Raw genomic sequence first — 22,690 nt, forward strand, 5'->3', positions numbered from 1 at the left:
TAGGGCTTGCGTCTTGGATTTTGAGTATGGCCTTCAGCCGATCTGAAGTTATTCAAACGAGATCCATTACAGAGTGTTTTGCATTCTTGTGTAATATTGTGTGTGGACAAATAAAGTTTGTATGTTGAGTGCAACTAACACGACCCTCATTTTGGCCTCTTTCCACAACGTAACCCGCTCTGGCCTGCTAGCCGCAGTCATTTCAGTACTTAAAAGTTTCTGTCACTCATCTTCAACGTCTGCCAGTGTAACTGCATCGTCAGCATAAGAAATGATTTTTATTTCTTCATCCTCCATTCTACAACCACTACCAACCAATATCTTCTTCATCACCTCGTTCCTCGACTGCATTGAAAAGTTGCGTGCTCAAAGAGTTACCTTGTCTGATACCACTATTAACTGCTATGCAGGTAGTTAACCTGGATCCAATTTTCGTCTGAATGTAGTTATTGGAACTGTTTTTATTGAGATGGAAGGAGCGCCCCTATTGTAGAGCGGGATTAAAACACCTGTTAACTGAATCCTATCGAAACCCTTCAGTAATCCAATAAAACAACTACAAGCTGGACTGTTGCATTCCATGGACCTCTACATCCCGTCTATGAATGAATACTACATCTGTGCATTAACTACTGGATCTAAAACCGTACTGCTCCTCTGCGAGGATTGTAATGCTTTTCATTTTATTTCCAATTAGTTTTCTTATGAGTTTGGATTTATCCTTCTCTAGTTTGGTGTGTCTTTCTTATCATCATTTTTCTGCATGAGAATTGTAATAGTAGGTTTCCGTTCTGATGAACATACGAGGAGATAAGACGGACTCAAAGTGAAATAGAAAAATACTCAAGAATAAATAGAAAATCGTAAATGATAGTTTTCTTATTTTTACTGGCGGTGATTTGTTTCGGGTGCTTATCATAGCCACCCTCTGTGTTCCAGCGTAACGTCAAGCGCAGGCACATCGGCCTTGAAAGAGAAAGCTGTGGGATGACGTCAGCCAATAGTGCACTGACTAGGACTACATCACAACAGCAGCGGCCGCTACACGAAGAGAACATAAGCACCGTTCCGCGTAGCCTCGGCCGCACTAGAAGACGAGACGTGACTTCTGAACAGTGTTATTTGCTTGCATGGAAATCGTATATATACACTCCTGGAAATTGAAATAAGAACACCGTGAATTCATTGTCCCAGGAAGGGGAAACTTTATTGACACATTCCTGGGGTCAGATACATCACATGATCACACTGACAGAACCACAGGCACATAGACACAGGCAACAGAGCATGCACAATGTCGGCACTAGTACAGTGTATATCCACCTTTCGCAGCAATGCAGGCTGCTATTCTCCCATGGAGACGATCGTAGAGATGCTGGATGTAGTCCTGTGGAACGGCTTGCCATGCCATTTCCACCTGGCGCCTCAGTTGGACCAGCGTTCGTGCTGGACGTGCAGACCGCGTGAGACGACGCTTCATCCAGTCCCAAACATGCTCAATGGGGGACAGATCCGGAGATCTTGCTGGCCAGGGTAGTTGACTTACACCTTCTAGAGCACGTTGGGTGGCACGGGATACATGCGGACGTGCATTGTCCTGTTGGAACAGCAAGTTCCCTTGCCGGTCTAGGAATGGTAGAACGATGGATTCGATGACGGTTTGGATGTACCGTGCACTATTCAGTGTCCCCTCGACGATCACCAGTGGTGTACGGCCAGTGTAGGAGATCGCTCCCCACACCATGATGCCGGGTGTTGGCCCTGTGTGCCTCGGTCGTATGCAGTCCTGATTGTGGCGGCCACCTGCACGGCGCCAAACACGCATACGACCATCATTGGCACCAAGGCAGAAGCGACTCTCATCGCTGAAGACGACACGTCTCCATTCGTCCCTCCATTCACGCCTGTCGCGACACCACTGGAGGCGGGCTGCACGATGTTGGGGCGTGAGCGGAAGACGGCCTAACGGTGTGCGGGGCCGTAGCCCAGCTTCATGGAGACGGTTGCGAATGGTCCTCGCCGATACCCCAGGAGCAACAGTGTCCCTAATTTGCTGTGAAGTGGCGGTGCGGTCCCCTACGGCACTGCGTAGGATCCTACGGTCTTGGCGTGCATCCGTGCGTCGCTGCGGTCCGGTCCCAGGTCGACGGGCACGTGCACCTTCCGCCGACCACTGGCGACAACATCGATGTACTGTGGAGACCTCACGCCCCACGTGTTGAGCAATTCGGCGGTACGTCCACCCGGCCTCCCGCATGCCCACTATACGCCCTCGCTCAAAGTCCGTCAACTGCACATACGGTTCACGTCCACGCTGTCGCGGCATGCTACCAGTGTTAAAGACTGCGATGGAGCTCCGTATGCCACGGCAAACTGGCTGACACTGACGGCGGCGGTGCACAAATGCTGCGCAGCTAGCGCCATTCGACGGCCAACACCGCGGTTCGTGGTGTGTCCGCTGTGCCGTGCGTGTGATCATTGCTTGTACAGCCCTCTCGCAGTGTCCGGAGCAAGTATGGTGGGTCTGACACACCGGTGTCAATGTGTTCTTTTTTCCATTTCCAGGAGTGTAGACGGCCTATGATACTTGCATATCACCATTTTCTTGCGACACCTCATGCTAAATCCGCAAAGTATTGTCAACTCAGTTTACTGTAATAAACTTACTTGGAAGTTGTCTAGCTATCGGAGAAAACATCTTCCTAGGCATCCTATATTAGACGAGTGGGCAGCACACGACAAGCTGACCATAGTGAATTTTCGTTGACCATACGAGGAGCGGCTACTCGTAGCCGCTGTGTGATATCGAAAGTTGGTTGATGTCGTAGTCTTCAGTCCGAAGACTGGTTTGATGCACCTCTCCGCTTGAATCTCTTTACTGTGTTATGCTTAGCTCTGCCTCTACAACTTCTACTCACTCACAGGTGCCTCCCTTAGCAAACTGATTATGCCTTGATGGCTCAGGATGTGTTCTATCAACCGATTCCTCCTTTTAGTTAACTTGTGCCAAAAATGTATTTTCTCCTAATTCGATTCTGTACCGCCTCAGCATTCTTCTAAGGGCTACATTTCAAAAGCTTCTCTTCTCTTGTTGTCTGAACTGCTTGTCGTCTACATTTCACTTTCGTACAAGGCTACACTCCAAATAAATACCTCCAGAAAATATTTCCTAGAATTCTTTTCTTGCTGTAGCCAGACTGCATTTTATATCCTCTACGCATCGTCGTCATCAGTTATTTGGCTGTCCAAAAAGCAAAACACATTCATTATCTTTAGTGTCTCAATTCACAATTTAGTTGGATATATGTGGTGTCTAATCTTTCGGACATATATAACTAGGGCGAGACGGTCAATGTTCCTTTTCGTCTAGATGTACAAACAGGTCTGAACCCTTACGAGAATCAGCGATCGCAGCGAGTAGTGAGGGCAACTGGCAGGGGTACTACGTGAATGGTGTTTGGATAAGGTGGAAAGTTTGGTCACTCAGGGACCGAATGCGGATGGCCGAGGTGGTCAAGGTGACTGTTCGCGAGAAACGAGAACCCGGGTTCGAGTCCCGATCCGGCATTGTTCAACCTTCACCACTGATTTGAACGCCTCCTAGCAGCTAATTTTATTGCTTTGATTAACCTAATAATTCATTGATCATCGCCTGTTATAGTTCGTTTGCGTTTACTCTTGTCCCACTTTTGTTGGTGTTCATCTTTTTCCAAGATGCTACGCAGTCCGTTCAATTGTTCTTCCAAGTTCTTTCCAATGTAATCGGAAAAACTCAAAAAAACTATTCTACTTACAGTAGTGTACCGTAGGTTGCTGGAGGAGAGAAGCGTGCCTGGTATTAAGAAAAACTCACAAGTGAGTCTCGTTTTCAGGAACGGTCGTTCCGGAAGGCGTTCCGTACTGCTCCGAATTTCTACGTAATAAACAAAATAAGGGCTTTGTGGACTGAAGAGTTTCTAGAAAACAGAGAACAGAGCGTCACTTTCAGCGGAGAGGAAAAAAAAAACCGGTCGTGCCCCAAGGGAGTGTTATTGCTTACATCTGAAATTGTCAGGGAAGGAAACAACGATGAAATATAAGCATGTTAAAATTACAAATTTTTAGTTTTTTTTATAATTGTGTGCATTAAACGACGCAAAATATCATGACTGATCAACCATTTTGAGATCGCTCACTGTAAAACCTGTGTCAGCATATGGCGTATTGAAAACCCTGCATCGTCTATAGAGCTGTATGAGTAATACGGACATGATACCAACTATATAGGCGACGAAAGGTTTTCAGTACAATATACGGTGAGTGGTCTGAAGATATCGCTTAGTCAACTGAAACTAGTTATCACATCCTAATGTTTTGTAATGTACGCAATCGAGACTATCTCTTTTCACTGTATATATGTAATTGACCCAGTGGCTAACGCCGTAAGTTCCATGCGGTTCTTACACATGACTCTCTTGACACTGAAACAAAGGTAATGTATTGCACAGAAATAGGCAGGAAAACCAGTTTTCTTACGACTATACGATTGCAGAAATATCACTGGAAAAAGACACATCGATTAAATATCTAGAATTATGTGTACTTTGCGATTTAAATTGATGCAAGGACATAAAGCTAATCGCATGTAAGGCAGATACCAGACATAGATACATTGGATGATGATTGGTTTGTGTGGCTCTCAACTGCGTGGTTATCAGCTCCCGTACAAATTCCCAACCTTCGCGCAGTCTAATCTCGCTACTTTCTTGAATGGTGATCAAAGGGTGAGAACAACACAAACACCCAGTCATCTCGTGACAGGTGAAAACCCCTGACCCCGACGGGAATCGAATCCGGATCCCCGTGCTCGGGAAGCGAGAACGCGACCGCGACACCACGAGCTGCGGACAGATACAAGTCCACCCACAACGAAGGTAACTTTCAGAAACTCTCTTTCGAGAAATACAGGGTGTCCAGAAAAGGGCACCCTGATTTCAAAATCTTCCCCATAAACCATGGACCTTGCCGTTGGTGGGGAGGCTTGCGTGCCTCAGCGATACAAATATCCGTACCGTAGGTCCAACCACAACCGAGGGGTATCTGCTGAGTGGCCAGACAAACGTGTGGTTCCCGAAGAGGGGCAGCAGCCTTTTCAGTAGTTGCAGGGGGAACAGTCTGGATGATTGACCGACCTGGCTTTGCAACATTAACCAAAACGGCCTTGCTGTGCTAGTACTACGAATGGCTGAAAGCAAGGGGAAACTACGGCCGTAATTTTTCCCGAGGGCATGCAGCTTTACTGTATGGATAAATGATGATGGCGTCCTCTTGGGTAAAATATTTCGGAGGTAAAATAGTCCCCCATTCGGATCTCCGGGCGGAGACTACTCAAGAGGACGTCGTTATCAGGAAAAAGAAAACTGGCGTTCTACGGATCGGAGCGTGGAACGTCAGATCCCTTAACCGGGGAGGCAGATTAGAAAATTTAAAAAGGGAAATGGATAGGTTAAAGTTAGATATAGTGGGAATTAGCGAAGTTCGGTGTCAGGAGGAACAAAACTTTTGGTCAGATGAATACAGGGTTATAAATACAAAATCAAATAGGGGTAATGCAGGAGTAGGATTAATAATGAATAAAAAAATAGTTTTGCGGGTAAGCTACTACAAACAGCATAGTGAACGCATTATTGTGGCCAAGATAGACACGAAGCCCACACCTACTACAGTAGTAGAAGTTTATATGCCAACTAGCTCTGCAGATGATGAAGAAATTGAAGAATTGTATGGTGAGATCAAAGAAATTATTCAGATAGTGAAGGGAGACGAAAATTTAATAGTCATGGGTGACTGGAATTCGACAATAGGAAAAGGGAGAGAAGGAAACATAGTAGGTGAATATGTATTGGGGCTAAGAAATGAAAGATGAAGCCGCCTGGTAGAGTTTTGCACAGAGCATAACTTAATCATAGCTAACACTTGGTTCAAGTATCATGAAAGAAGGTTGTATACATGGAAGAATCCTGGAGATACTAGAAGGTATCAGATAGATTATATAATGGTAGGACAGAGATTTAGGATCCAGGTTTTAAATTGTAAGCCATTTCCAGGGGCAGATGTGGACTCTGACCACAATCTGTTGGTTATGAACTGTAGATTAAAACTGAAGAAACTGCAAAAAGGTGAGAATTTAAGGAGATGGGACCTGGATAAACTGAAAGAACCAGAGGTTGTACAGAGTTTCAGGGAGAGCATAATGGAACAATTGACAGGAATGGGGGAAAGAAGTACCATAGAAGGATGGGTAGCTCTGAGGGATGAAGTAGTGAAGGCAGCAGAGGATCAATTAGGTAAAAAGACGAGGGCTAGCAGAAATCCTTGGGTAACAGAAGAAATATTTAATTTAATTGATGAAAGGAGAACATATAAAGACGTCTCAAAAATGTGATAGACAGGAAGTGCAAAATGGCTAAGCAGGGATGGCTAGAGGACAAATGTAAGGATGTAGAGGCTTATCTCAATAGGTGTAAGATAGATACTGCCTACAGGAAAATTAAAGAGACCTTTGGAGAAAAGAGAACCACTTGTATGAATATCAAGAGCTCAGATGGAAACCCAGTTCTAAGCAAAGAAGGGAAAGCAGAAAGGTGGAAGGAGTATATAGAGGGTCTATACAAGGGCGATGAACTTGAGGACAAATATTATGGAAATAGAAGAGGATGTAGATGAAGATGAAATGGGAGATACGATACTGCGTGAAGAGTTTGACAGAGCACTGAAAGGCCTGAGTCGAAACAAGGCCCCGGGATTAGACAATATTCCATTAGAACTACTGACGGCCTTGGGAGAGCCAGTCCTGACAAAACTCTACCATCTGCTGAGCAAGATGTATGAGACAGGCGAAATACCCTCAGACTTCAAGAAGAATATAATAATTCCAATCCCAAAGAAAGCAGGTGTTGACAGATGTGAAAATTACCGAACTATCAGTTTAATAAGTCACAGCTGCAAAATACTAACGCGAATTCTTTACAGATGAATGGAAAAACTGGTGGAAGCCGACCTCGGGGAAGATCAGTTTGGATTCCGTAGAAATGTTGGAATACGTGAGGCAATACTGACCTTACGACTTATATTAGAAGAAAGATTAAGGAAAGGCAAACCTACGTTTCTATCATTTGTAGACTTGGAGAAAGCATTTGACAATGTTGACTGGAATACTCTCTTTCAAATTCTAATGGTGGCAGGGGTAAAATACAGGGAGCGAAAGGCTATTTACAATTTGCACAGAAACCAGATGGCAGTTATAAGAGTCGAGGGGCATGAAAGGGAAGCAGTGGTTGGGAAGGGAGTGAGACAGGGTTGTAGCCTCTCCCCGATGTTATTCAATCTGTATATTGTGCAAGCAGTAAAGGAAACAAAAGAAAAATTCGGAGTAGGTATTAAAATCCACGGAGAAGAAATAAAAACTTTGAGGTTCGCCTATGACATTGTAATTCTATCAGAGACAGCAAAGGACTTGGAAGAGCAGTTGAACGGAATGGACAGTGTCTTGAAAGGAGGATATAGGATGAACATCAACAAAAGCAAAACAAGGATAAAGGAATGTGGTCGAATTAAGTCGGGTGATGCTGAGGGAATTAGATTAGGAAATGAGACACTTAAAGTAGTAAAGGTGTTTTGATATTTGGGGAGCAAAATAACTGATGATGGTCGAAGTAGAGTGGATATAAAACGTAAACTGGCAATGGCAAGGGAAGCGTTTCTGAAGAAGATAAATTTGTTAACATCGAGTGTAGATTTAAGTGTCAGGAAGTCGTTTCTGAAAGTATTTGTATGTAGTGTAGCCATGTACGGAAGTGTAACATGGACGATAAATAGTTTAGACAAGAAGAGAATAGAAGCTTTCGAAAAGTGGTGCTACAGAAGAATGCTGAATATTAGATGGGTAGATCACATAACTAATGATGAAGTATTGAATAGAATTGGGGAGAAGAGGAGTATTTGGCACAACTTGACAAGGCATCAAGGGATCACAAATTTAGCATTGGAGGGCAGCGCGGAGGGTAAAAATCGTAGAGGGAGACCAAGAGATGAATACACTAAGCTGATTCTGAAGGATGTAGGTTGTAGTAAGTACTGGGAGATGAAGAAGCTTGCACAGGATAAGGTAGCATGGAGAATTGCATCAAACCAGTCTCAGGACTGAAGACCACAACAACAAGAACAACGATTTCAAAATTAAATATTTCGAAAACAAAGATCGATAGAGGAATGCAGTAAACCGTATGTTTATTGTGAAAGCTGTAAGAAGTTTATACAGCAGTTTGAAATAATAGTTACAAAAGCTCCTAACAGATGGCGCTGTACGCTGTACAGCTCATATCAGCTTACATAAGTGAAATAATCGTATGAAAACAATCTTTGCAAACAATCACATCACAATGTTTTCTAAATGTTCACCATTGGCACTACAGAGGTTGCGCAAACGAAGAATGATATTCGCCATCACATTTCGTAGTGTCTCAACCGAAATGGATTCACATGCCACAGAGATCGCCGATTCAAGCTCGTCCAGCGTGGCGGGATGCTTCGGGTAGACCATGTCTTTCACTGTGCCCCACAAAAAAAAGTCACAGGGAGTCAAATCCGGCGAACATGGAGGCCAATCCATGCCTGCACCAGTAAATTTGGGATATTTCAAAGCGATAACTCGATTCCCGAAGTATTCATCAAGAAAGCGAAACACTTGTTCGGTCCGATGTGGTCGGGCTCCGTCTTGCATAAACCATTCAGTACCTGGTCGACCCTCTAACGCTTGCTGTGTGGCGACAAATTGTTCCAAAAATGCAACGTAACGTGCACCAGTGACCGTTTCTCGAATGAAAAAAGGGCCAATAATGCCTCTGCTGCATACTGCAGCCCACACAGTAACTTTAGGAGAATACAGGGGTTTCGCTTCACACCAATATGGCTTTTCGGAACCCCAAAATCGCCAGTTCTGCTCATTCACGTATCCATTCAGGTGGAAGTGTGCTTCATCTGTAAACCAGATGCAGCCAACATCAAATCCTTCACTTTATGCTTATCCATTACGGATATTTTAGAACCGTGACTGTATATTAATGTAAATAAATTATACACAACTGCAACCAGTCACTTTTTTCATTAATAATGCTTTATTACATTAACCGGTTTTCGAACTCTTTCGGGTTCATCTTCAGATGATTTCGGGAGAATCCGGGAAGTTACATCATTACTGGTAGTAGCATAATGCTGGGTGCTGGTTCTATGGCAGAAAGTGTGACTCATCTTTCTGCCATAGAACCAGCACCCAGCATTATGCTACTACCAGTAATGATGTAACTTCCCGGATTCTCCCGAAATCATCTGAAGATGAACCTGAAAGGGTTCGAAAACCGGTTAATGTAATAAAGCATTATTAATGAAAAAAGTGACTGGTTGCAGTTGTGTATAATTTATTTATAAATCCTTCACTGTCAATCATTGTGAGCATCTGATTAGCAAAGGCAACCCTTTGTTGCACAGCTCGTACGTGTGGCCTGGTGCCTTTGAATTTTGAATGGAAACATGTGTAGGCTCTTTCTCAGTATTTTCTGAGTGCTGGAACGCTTCAAACCAGTCTCAGATGCAATTCTACGGACATTGGATTTCGCCGAATAATTCCAGAAACTTTGGCGATGTTTTCAGGCGTAACTGCGGTTTGTTTGCGGCCAACATGCCCCACTAGATCATCAGTTACGCTGCCTGTCCGTTGAAATTTTGCGAAGAGCGTGCGAATGGTTTTCGCATCGTGTCCTTTTGGAACATTAAATCGTGCTTGAAAACTTCGCCTTGTTGCCGTAGGACTCTCTTATAACCTGTGGTACTCTAGCACCAGAACAACGCGTTGTTCAATGGAGTACATAGTTTTAATCTCTTCCTTCGGTACGCTAACCTCCTTTCACGTTTCAATAGTGGAACTGATCGCTCTGGGCTTCGGATCACTATTTATACTAGGCATTATGTATGGCGATTACAGCGCCATCTGTTAGCAGCTTTTGTAATTATTATTTCAAACTGCTGTATAAACTTCTTACAGATTTCACAATAAACATACCGTTTGCTGCATTCCTCTCTCGATCTTTGTTTTCGAGATATTTAATTTTGAAACCAGGGAGTCCTTTTCTGGACACCGTGTACTTCACTGTTGGTCGAGAGCTCTGCCGTCATTTCGCGACTCAGAAGGCGAGGCTACGACGTTCGGATCACGATTTACTTCAAACTTCGTGCATTAGGACAACATAATGTACAAATAGCAAAGCGTACTGCTTAAGTGATTTCGAGAAAATTACAAGAGATGTTTTACGCAACAGTGTTTTACCGGTGAACTGCGAGCCTCAGCCAGATGTGGCAGCAATCGTGTCATTAGCAGTTTTTAATTTATATTTTTTCATAAAATTTCATACAAATTACATTTTAATCATAATATGACGAAGAGATATCGGTGTTTGTATAAACTTTTACTGAATTTCCGATGTTGTTCGGTAGTTTGCTAATTTTTAATACCGCAACAAATATATTTCTAACTATTGAAAAGCAATTGACCAAAAGCATGACGTTTTCCTGAAAGTGTATGCCTGACGTAATTTCAGAAATTCCTTATACTTACCATCGGATAATGTACGGAGAACTGCTCTGTATCTGTACGCTTTGGTCTTTTAGACACGTCTCAAAAACGAGGAGCAGTCTTAGAAAGTCAAAGACAAACATCGATAAAGAAAATTGTAAATAGCTTCGTTCAACAATACAATGAGTTATCATATGCCAGAATATGAGAGTAATATACGATTAATCGTCGGATGTGCTTTCGACATTACAAGCTGCATTGTATTTTTCATATAGACTTAGAAAACATTAATTGAAACGTCATCTGCTGCATCTAATCAACGCAGGTTTTCCACATGCACAAGTAAAATTCAGAGTTTCTAAGGAAAATCAAAGCTCGCACAAATTGGTAATGTACGACAAAATGTATTTAAATAGGCTCTTCATGAGAAGCAATTTCTCATTCATTGTCAATCAAATACGAAGAAAGCTGAAGGCGCTTGATATTGCCTATAGAAAAAAATCTTAATATCTGTTGTATTAATGGATATTAATGGACAGCGAAACTAATTGGAAATTAACTAAAAGTTCATTGAAATACACGTGTCTTTTCGTGATATTATCTTTCAGATATAATATGTACGTAATAATATGACTAGTGTTGAGAAAAATATAAATAAAAAAAAGAAAGATGAGCCGGATTTGGTCCAGCGATCCACCGATTACTGAACTTGAACACTTGACACAAAACCGCTACCAGCTCGTGCTTAGTGTCGCAACTCAGCGGTACGTCACTGATGCATAAAACTTTCGATTTTCTCTAAATCACGTAGACGTCGTAGTACATTATGTAGTGGCGCATTATGTTGTCCTAATGGACTATGAAAGGTGTGCACAAGTTGAAGTAAATTTGTGACCCCACCGTCGTGGCCTCTACACGTCAGTTTCATTTCTGCCCCGCGCTGGAGGCGGCGCCAAGGCTAGCAGCGTCTGCTCGCTGTCCCAGAGGGTGCACCGAACAAGAAAGCAGCCATCAGTGTCGACTACCAGACGACCGCAGCAACGGTGAGGAGTCTCCCGTACGGCACCTGGCCATCCTGAACTCTGAGCCAGCGCCGGGGAAGCCGCCGGACGTCAGGTGGCTAAGAAAACACCGAGAGTGGCGTCGGCTGCATGGTGTTGGTGTTGTCTCTGTTCTTGAGTACTGAGTTGGGCAGCAGACTGGTCGGAACTTGAAGCCAGTGCCTGGAATGACGATGAATGTCTGCTGACTGACTACACTCAGACAGTGGGGTTGAGGGCACCATCTGGACGAGCCGTTGCGAGTAGTCCGCTTCCCGAGGGGTTGGTTCCAGAGTCTTGTGTCGGGTACCGGACGAGCTGGAACTTGGTACCAGCACCGAGGAGATGAAGGGTGGCTGCTGGTTGGCACTCAGAGAGCAGCGTTAAATGTACGGGGGCGCGATATCTGCACGTGTGTGTGTGTGTTCCCAGCTGGTCTGTTCCTGGAGTCTTGCCGTGAGCAATGGAACAGCAAAAGGTTGGAGCTGTGTCTGTGGGAAGCTGCTGGCTGGGAGCATTTGGACAGCTACGCCTAGCACACAGCGGATGGGCCGTTCGGTGTTGCCTTGGTTCCGAGGAATCCATTCTACGTCTGTTGGAGAAAGGTGAAACAGCCTGGAATTAACGTGCGCGCCTGTGTAGCCGAATGGAGGTTGGTAGGTGACGACGCGAGAGAGTGCGGCGCCTAGTGGTTGGAGAACGGGCCAGCCGGTGTTTTTCTGGTGGCAGGAAGTGCGTGCACGGCAGCGACGGCGCTAGTGCAGTGTGCCACTACGCAGGACTACTCAAGGAAGGTCTCGTGTCTTGCAGTGTGCAATTCACTTTTCCTTGATATTAGTTACGCATTGGTTCAAATGGCTCTGACCACTATGGGACTCAACATCTGAGGTCATCAGTCCCCTAGAACTTAGAACTACTTAAACCTAACCAACCCAAGGACACCACACACATCCATGCCCGAGGCAGGATTCGAACCTGCGACCGTAGCAGTCGCGCGGTTCCGAACTGAAGCGCCTAGAACCGCTCGGCCACCGCGGCCGGCAGTTACGCCTTCCTATGCCGTGTCGCTGTGATATGGCTTGGATATGTGTTAGTTGTTTTCTTGAGACAATGCAGCTTACTGCAAACAACTACGGTTAGCACAAAGTGACTTTCCTTACATTGATCGGTGTCATTTTAACCTGGGCGTTGGGAAGTCCTTCTGGTAGATTAACGTTGATACTTATGAAACACTGATTCTTAAATTCTCATTCTTTGAGTCAAGTGTCGCATTATCTTCCTTGACTGGTATTTAGCTGCTTACTTTCTTGTTATGGGCTTGTTAATTGGTATTATTCTGTTAGGTTAGCCGGCCGCGGTGGCCGTGTGGTTCTGGCGCTGCAGTCCGGAACCGCGGGGCTGCTACGGTCGCAGGTTCGAATCCTGCCTCGGGCATGTTGTGTGTGATGTCCTTAGGTTAGTTAGGTTTAAGTAGTTCTAAGTTCTAGGGGACTTATGACCTAAGATGTTGAGTCCCATAGTGCTCAGAGCCATTTTTTTCTGTTAGGTTAGATGGCACATGTGTTTTGAAGGAAACAGGTTTACAGTTCATGTAACAAGGTTGCCTTAAACCAGGATCGCGTTTTTATCTCGTTATGTTCTTGCATTTATTATCCGTATATTAAGTTAAAATTATGCTGGTATCTTCTGTGTGTTAGGGAAGGGTTTTAGTGTTTGCTTGTCGAAGATATCTAGGATTTTTAGACAGTACTTATTTAATGTTTCTGATATTTTGTGATTTAGTTCTACAGTTATTGGAATTATAGGTACTGCTGTATCTCTCATGTAAGATGTTTGGAACATGTGAATCAGAAGGGTTTTTCTTATAATTATTGTGCTCATTTTAAATAATATACACTACTGGCCATTAAAATTGCAACACCATGAAGACGACGTGCTACAGACGCGACAGGAAGAAGATGCTGTCATATGCAAATGATAAGCTTTTCAGAGCATTCACACAAGGTTGGCACCGGTGGCGACACCTACAACGTGCTGACATGAGGAAACTTTCCAACCGATTTCTCATACACAAACAGCAGTTGACGGGCGTTGCCTGGTGAAACGTTGTTATGATTCCTCGTGTAAGGAGGAGAAATGCGTACCATCACCATTACGACTTTGATAAAAGTCGGATTGTAGCCTATCGCGATTACGTTTTATGGTATCGCGACATTGCTGCAGCGTTGGTTGAGATCCAATGACTGTTAGCAGGATATGGAATCGGTGGGTTCAGGAGGGTAATACGGAACGCCGTGCTGGTTCCGAACGGCCTCGTATCAGTAGCAGTCGAGATGACAGGCAACTTATCCGCATGGATGTAACGGATCGTGCAGCCACGTCTTGATCCCTGAGTCAACAGATGGGAATGTTTGCAAAACAACAACCATCTGCACGAACAGTTCGCCGATGTTTGCAGCGGCATGGACTATCAGGATGGAGGCTATGGCTGCGGTTACCCTTGACGCTGCATCACAGACAGGAGCGCCTGCGATGGTGTACTCAACGACGTACCTGGGTGCACGAATGGCAAAACGTCATTTTTTCGGATGAATCCAGGTTCTGTTTACAGCATCATGATGGTCGCATCCGTGTTTGGCGACATGGCGGTGAACGCACATTGGAAGCCTGCATTCGTCATCGCCATACTGGCGTATCACACGGCGTGATGGTATGGGGTGCCATTGGTTACACGTCTCGGTCACCTCTTGTTCGCATTGACGGCACTTTGAACAGTGGACGTTACATTTCAGATGTGTTAGTACCCGTGGCTCTACCCTTCATTCGCCGGCCGCGGTGGTCTCACGGTTCTAGGCGCGCAGGCCGGAACCGTGGGACTGCTACGGTCGCAAGTTCGAATCCTGCCTCGGGCATGGATGTGTGTGATGTCCTTAGGTTAGTTAGGTTTTAGTAGTTCTAAGTTCTAGGGGACTGATAACCACAGCAGTTGAGTCCCATAGTGCTCAGAGCCATTTGAACCATTTTTTCTACCCTTCATTCGATCCCAGCGAAACCCTACATTTCAGCAGGATAACGCACGACCGCATGTTGCAGGTCCTGTACGGGCCATCCTGGATACAGAAAACGTTCGGCTGCTGCCCTGGCCAGCACATTCTCCAGATCTCTCACCAATTGAAAACGTCTGGTCAATGGTGGCCGAGTAACTGGCTCGTCACAATACGCCAGTCACTACTCTTGATGAACTGTGGTATCATGTTGAAGCTGCATGGGCAGCTGTACCTGTACACGCCATCCAAGCTCTGTTTGACTCAATGCTCAGGCGTATCAAGGCCGTTATTACGGCCAGAGGTGATTGTTCTGGCTACTGATTTCTCAGGATGTATGCACCCTAATTGCGTGAAAATGTAATCACATGTCGGTTCTAGTATAATATATTTGTCCAATGAATACCCGTTTATCATCTGCATTTCTTCTTGGTGTAGCAATTTTAATGGCCAGTAGTGTATTTACTTAGTTACTGTGTTCATGATCCTGGTGCGTTGAAGCTCTCGCAATTTTTTCCGGGCGAGTGGTCCCGGCGGCCGGCCGTGACCTGGGGCCGCTGTTCCTGCAAGCGCGTCACGCCACACGTGGCCCGCGCGCGGCTCCCGCAAGAAGCCCGAGCGGTGACGTCAGGCGGTCCGGCCGGGCCGCGCAGGTAATTGCGGGCTCTGGACGGCGCAGGGCAGCCTGAGGCTGAGGCTAAGGCTAAAGCTAAGGCAGAGGCCGGGCCCGGGGCCTTCGCCACATACAGCCGGCCGCAAATTAAATGAGCAGCCGGCGCACGCCGCGCGCATCCTGATGCCGCGGCCGCTGGCTGGCTTCCAATCGCCTGCGCGCTCTGCATACACCTGCTGCGGAATAACCGAGAAGCGACAAATTCACTTTTTCTGTTATACTGGAACTGACCCAGCTCTTTGGTGATCTCTCAGATCTTCTCTGCGTGACTGATTAATGGTGTGCTGCCGGGTGATCACTCGACTCATTATTTGGCCAAATGCTGAGCGGAGCGAAAATTGCATTATCTGTAAATTGCACACTGGGCGTTTGTTCGAATTTCCATAAGCAAACGAAGACCGCGAAATGGACAAACGCGGTATCCACTTGAACAGCACGCCGGCCGCTGTTGCCGAACAGTTCTAGGCGCTCCAGTCCGGAACAGCGCTGCCACCACGGCCTGACGTTCGAACCCTGCCTCGGGCATGGATGGGTGTGATGTCCTTAGATTAGTTATGTTTACGTAGTTCTAAGTCTAGGTGACTGATGACCTCAGATGTTAAGTCACATTGTGCTTAATGCCATTTTAACCATTTGAACTTAACACCACGAGCTTTAGTTTGAAAAAAAAAATTAATTGCCTTAAAGTACTCAAGGTAACTACGAAATTTTTAATTTCTGATTTGAGGGAAAGCTGCACTACTGTATCTAGTAAGTAATGCGACTCATTTTTTCTTCTCTGCCAGTTTCTACTCAAAAATGCAGAATTTGTTGTGGGACATCGTGGGATGTTCCCGCTTCATAAATTCCTAGGGGTGGCGGCGCAATACGCAGCCTTCATAATGGTGTCTGCCTAATGGAGGTCCGTTCCAAGCAAGGAGCTGTCTTTGAGTTTCTTTTGGCGAAAGCCAGAGCGTCGAAGATGTTCATGGGCACTTGCAGAATGACTACGAAGATCTGGCAGTGAACAAATGCGCGGTGAGTCTTAGGGCGAGAGCGACTGTCGTCATCGTAGCAAGGTAGCGTAGACGTGTCCAGTCTGCCGATTGGCCGGCCAGAGTGGCCGAGCGGTTCTAGGCGCTACAGTCTGGAACGGCGCGACCGCTACGGTCGCAGGTTCGAATCCTGCCTCGGGCATGGGTGTGTGTGATGTCCTTAGCTTAGTTAGGTTTAAGTAGTTCTAAGTTATAGGGGATTGATGACCGCAGAAGTTAAATCCCATTTTGCTCAGAGCCATTTGAACCATTTCTCCCGCTTGCCGGCCTGCTGCCACACTGATGCGACTCCTGAAATGTTGGAACGTGCGGACACTCTCGCCCGAGGTGATGAAAGGATCACAAACACCTCTCTGCTCAACTGGGCGTCTCTAGTGGTAATGCTGGCACACTCGGCCACCATTTGGGGTACTAAAATGTATGTGCCAAGTGGGTTCCTCGGCGCGTAACAGAAGGCGATAAAGGACGACAAAGGACCAGGTGTGCGGAACTGCTTGCGTCTAGCGAGGGTGATGGTGACAATTTTGGGGCTACCATCGTCACAGGCGAGGAAACGTGGGTTGAATCACTTCGAACCGCCGGAAACAAAATAGCAATCCATGAGTAGCGCCACAACACTCTCCTCAGCCCTCCAAGTCACGGCGACCGTCTTCTGAGACACTGAAGTGGTTATCCTGTTTGATGTCCTCTCTCGTGGAGCAACTATCGCCTCTGAAGTGTAGTGTGCTACTCTCACGAAATCAAGAAACGACTTCAACGTGTTCGTGACCACAAAAATCCAAAAGAACTTCTCTATCTACGCAACAACGCCAAGCCTTCAACAAATCTTCACAACCGAGAGGAACTCCGAAAACTTCATTGCACTATTCTTCCTCATCCACACTTCGGCCCGGATCTCGCACCTTCCGACTTGGCTCTGAGCACTATGGGACTTAACTTCTAAGGTCATCAGTCCCCTAGAACTTAGAACTACTTAACCCTAACTAACCTAAGGACATCACACACATCCATGCCCGAGGCAGGATTCGAACCTGCGACCGTAGCGGTCGCGCGGTTCCAGACTGTAGCGCCTAGAACCGCTCGGCCACCCCGGCCGGCCCTTCCGACTTCCATATGTTTTGTCCAACGAGGAATGCACTCTGCAGAATGCAGTAGTGGATTATGGTCAGGTTACTGATGTAGCAAGGCGCTGATTTCGACGTCAACCCGTAGAATGGTAGCATGCGGGCATACAGGCTCTCCCAATATGATGGCGTAATGCCGTCGCATTGAACAGAGATTCTGTTGAAAAATAGCGTTCTGAAACCAAAAAAGTTGGGAATAACAATGTGTACTGCAGTTCTGAATGAAACCAAGCTGAATATTTCGTCCATAGGAGACACCATTATGAGGACTGCCACTGTTGATAAATACAAATAAAACAGTTTCTGCATTAGTCACTTATTTATTTCGCTACTTCGCGTTTGAATGTTTCACACTATTGTCGTTACCATGACTGGTGTTGGCGAAGAGCTCGGAAGTCTTTTCACAGTCGCAGACCAAGTGCAGCGTAGGTTATTTTGTGTCTTTTGCTAATGATAAAATTTGCTTGTTTAGAAAAGGCACTTTAGTGGTTAAATGCCCAGCTCAATACATAGTGCGTAATGTGTACACCACATTCAAAGAACACATCAACGCCTTCTGATACGACACACCACACAAATCTGCAGTAGCCTGTCATATAAAAGACACAGGACATCAATTTGACAATGTAGAAACAGCGTTGAAATACTACATTCACTGAACAAAGGATATGAAGTACTTGATCGTGGAATCTACGTACACATAAAGAAATTTGGGGCACGTCTACTCAACGACTACTGTGAAACAGACTCAATCAGCGTTTTCTAAAGCTTTGGGATGTACTTGATGCAGTCTCATAATTTGCAGTTTCGGTGCACAGCAATTTATCTAACCACTTCCATTCATCCCTCAATAAGGTCAGTCTGTAACAAATTTGCATAATCTGTAGTAATCTTTATATATAAGAAATTAATATAGTAATTGAAGTGTGCACTACCTATATTCAAGCGCAGCTCATTCCCATTTTTTGAAACAGAAGGAAAACATATTTATGCACATAACCGTTTAAACAACGTTTTATCAATATTTTTGTATCCAATGGCGCAGTACACTCATATTAAAATAAATAAATAAATAAATGAATAAACAAAAAATAAAAGTATTTGTAACTTCCTAATATAACAACAGAGTTGTGCAGTTATAACATTCTGGTGCAGGCAGTTCATATTTTTAAAAATAAAAAAAAAATTATGTAGAAATCATTTTATCTTTCAATCTCTGTATCCAATGCAAACTTATCTGCAACATGTACGAAATCTTTGAAGAAACAATGTAAATGTAATGTGCAGTGGCGAGGACGTACAACAAGCTACGGTGTGCAGACCTTTCACGATATAGTCCCTGTAAGTACAAGTCACTGTCAGACATACATGTTTTTTTAACCTCTAAAGTGCCTTTCCTATATTAACAAATTTTATTCTTAACAAAAGACACAAAATAATCTACACTGCCCCTTATCTGGGACTGGAAAGATGTCTGTGCTCTTCACCAACATCAGCCCTGTAAATAAGCAATTCTGCACCTGAAGATGATGGTATGAACCTTCGAAACCCGTAGTGCAACATAGGCAAGTGACTAAAGGAGAAGCTGTTTTATTTGTAAAGAAACCAAGCTGCTTGCATTACTTATTGAACGCCCCTCGTACTTGGCCCCAAATTTTCATAACCAGACTAAGAATGGAATATGGGTAAACGGGTATCAAGCTGAACAATGTGAGGATTACTTTCGAAAAGAAGAAAATTTAGATATATTTAGAAAAAAATAATCAGTGATTTGAGTGAAAATTACATAATATATTTTTGTCTGAATATTCATAGTCAAAGGAAGAGTGGGAAATAGACGAAAGCGGTAGAAAACTAACCAGTGTTAAGAGCACTTTTGAAAAAAAAAAGTTCAATTCCTTGAAAGTAATCCTGGTAAGTAAGAAAAAGTTATTTAACGAATTGAGGGAGAATTTTTGTAGCCAAGCTAGGAGTTTGAAATTGATTAATTCGGTATCAAACTGAGCAATGTGAGATCAACTTCTTCAAAAACATGTTTAGCTGCTTGAAACGAATAATGGTAATAAAGAAAAACTTATATAGTGATTTCGGGGAAAACTGAAATATTTCACGAGTAGCTGCTGCTAGATACATAAATGAAGTATCAAAATGTTCATTTCGTTGGACCCTAGCTATTTTCCGCATAAAAAATTTGCAGTTATGTGATATTTAACTGTCAAAACAAGTTTTCATCTAATAAAGTATTAAATTTAGGGCATCTCGAGAACAGAAGGCACTAGGAAGATAAGTGAAGTGTCGAAGTACATATCTTTAAGGCCTAATAGTAATATGATATTGTAAGGTGGTAGAATAAATGGTCAAATTCTCACCTTACATGAAACCTTTACAAATCGCAATGAGAAGGTGAAGATGACACCTAACGTAAATCGACAGTTATGAGAAGATTTGCCTTTTAATATGTAATGCAAAAAGGGATGACAGTCAATCGACGGTAATTAACACACCATTCCTATACAATGCATGTCTCTGAGTGGAAGGTAGAACAGGGAACACGAGTAGAGTCGCTTTCAGTTTTGAAAAGTCAGCTCCACAACGGCGTACCGAAACCGCACTGCAGGATTTACGCCGGCGACCACTTAAGGGGGTGGCAGGGAAGAGGACAGCGACCCAGGGCCAGGTGATTCAAGCTGGAGGCCCGCCCGTAGCGAGGGCATCAATACAAGGGCAGAGAAGAAGCTTTAAAAAATTGCGTTTCGAAATTCCAACGGGAGACGAACAAAAGCAAGTGACGCATTTTCGTCCAGCGAGTGCGACACACGGAAAGGTCAATGTACTTAGGCGTCTAGAACAGGCACAAAACTCACTAGGAAGGAGAAAACTACTGGAGTTTCGACACAGTTTGATAAAAGGGACGTTGCGATTGGTAGAGGGTGTTTCTACAAAATGGGAGGAACGCTCCTATTGGTCGAAAAAAGCCGTGACGTGAAAAAGGAACCCAAGTGGAGGCAGGCAGTTCTGCAATGAGTGGACAAGAGAGAAATTTTGTAAAGGGGACTCTTCTCTGAACTGGCGTCAAGTGCAGAACGGAGCGCTTAAGGCTCTGTACGACAGAGAGAAGAAATTGGTGTGGACATTGCGTTCACAGTGGCTAAACTCTAGCTGAAATTAGCTGTAGCAACGTTAAGCTCCAACTGTGGAGAAACGAACCATCCAAATTAGTTAACAGTTCTTGCGAGAACTGAGAGGGCACTATAATTACCTGCTGCTCCATCCATGCGCGTGTATATCGCCACATAATAAGTCTAGGGCTGAGTACAGGTTTTCTCGCATAACGAGAAACATAGGGAAAGTTTCTGCTGGAAAGTTCAGCAAAGGCCAGTTTAGTTTTGTAGACATTTCAGTGGGAGAGAGTGGCCTTGCAGACAGCAGCACGTCGCAGCTTATGGTAAATACCGCGAGCAGAGGTGTAATATGTGTTGGTTCACCAGCTTGCGTCCACTGTAAACTCGAGTGGCCTTAGGTAATCTTGCACTCAAATTTATCACTTGACTAACCATCCACCGTAGACTTGATTGTCATCCTAAATAGTACTGAACTTTGAACCGGAATCGGACGATTTGTGTAGTACTGACCAACATCATAACTTAATGTGTAGGAGCAATTTTGTAAAGAAACGTCCAATTAAATTTTCATATTATTGTGCTCAGGATTAATGTAAAGAAACTTCTAATTAAACTTTCATAATATTGTGCTTAAAATTAATGTTCTTTCAGAGAGTTAATATTTAACATTGTTGTGTATAAACTTGTTTCACTTTTTGATGTTGGCAAGATGCCTTATCCATTGCGCTGTTTTTATGTTGGCGAGTTGAAAACTGTGTGAAAAGCTGTAATTTGGTGCGAAATATTGCGACAATAAACTTGTCATTTCACCTCACACAGTGTTCTCAATTCAAGAATAATAAGCAAAAATAATAAACCCCCGCAACCTTACAACATTTAACTGTCAGCATGACTTCCTTCAAACCAGGTATTAAACTCATGACATTTAGAGAACAGAAAAGCAAATGAGACATAAAACGATCCTGCTTTCCGGTGAAAACTTGAAAATGAACAAAAAAAGGAAAGTTCGAATTTTTTTCTGAAATAATTTGTGAAAAAGTAAGAAATAATGTAGATTGGTGAAATATTTGATGGAACCCTCGAATTGTGATCGAAATCATGCACATCAACTGAAGTGCCGAATCAGAATTTGAAGTTCAATGTTACACTCCTGGAAACTGAAATAAGAACACCGTGAATTCATTGTCCCAGGAAGGGGAAACTTTATTGACACATTTCTGGGGTCAGATACATCACATGATCACACTGACAGAACCACAGACACATAGACACAGGCAACAGAGCATGCACAATGTCGGCACTAGTACAGTGTATATCCACCTTTCGCAGCAATGCAGGCTGCTATTCTCCCATGGAGACGATCGTACAGATGCTGGATGTAGTCCTGTGGAACGGCTTGCCATGCCATTTCCACCCGGCGCCTCAGTTGGACCAGCGTTCGTGCTGGACGTGCAGACCGCGTGAGACGACGCTTCATCCAGTCCCAAACATGCTCAATGGGGGACAGATCCGGACATCGTGCTGGCCAGGGTAGTTGACTTACACCTTCTAGAGCACGTTGGGTGGCACGGGATACATGCGGACGTGCATTGTCCTGTTGGAACAGCAAGTTCCCTCGCCGGTCTAGGAGTGGTAGAACGATGGGTTCGATGACGGTTTGGATGTACCGTGCACTATTCAGTGTCCCCTCGACGATCACCAGTGGTGTACGGCCAGTGTAGGAGATCGCTCCCCACACCATGATGCCGGGTGTTGGCCCTGTGTGCCTCGGTCGTATGCAGTCCTGATTGTGGCGCTCACCTGCACGGCGCCAAACACGCATACGACCATCATTGGCACCAAGGCAGAAGCGACTCTCATCGCTGAAGACGACACGTCTCCATTCGTCCCTCCATTCACGCCTGTCGCGACACCACTGGAGGCGGGCTGCACGATGTTGGGGCGTGAGCGGAAGACGGCCTAACGGTGTGCGGGACCGTAGCCCAGCTTCATGGAGACGGTTGCGAATGGTCCTCGCCGATACCCCAGGAGCAACAGTGTCCCTAAT

This window comes from Schistocerca nitens, chromosome 7 (assembly GCF_023898315.1).
Source record: "Schistocerca nitens isolate TAMUIC-IGC-003100 chromosome 7, iqSchNite1.1, whole genome shotgun sequence".
Lineage (NCBI taxonomy): Eukaryota > Metazoa > Arthropoda > Insecta > Orthoptera > Acrididae > Schistocerca > Schistocerca nitens.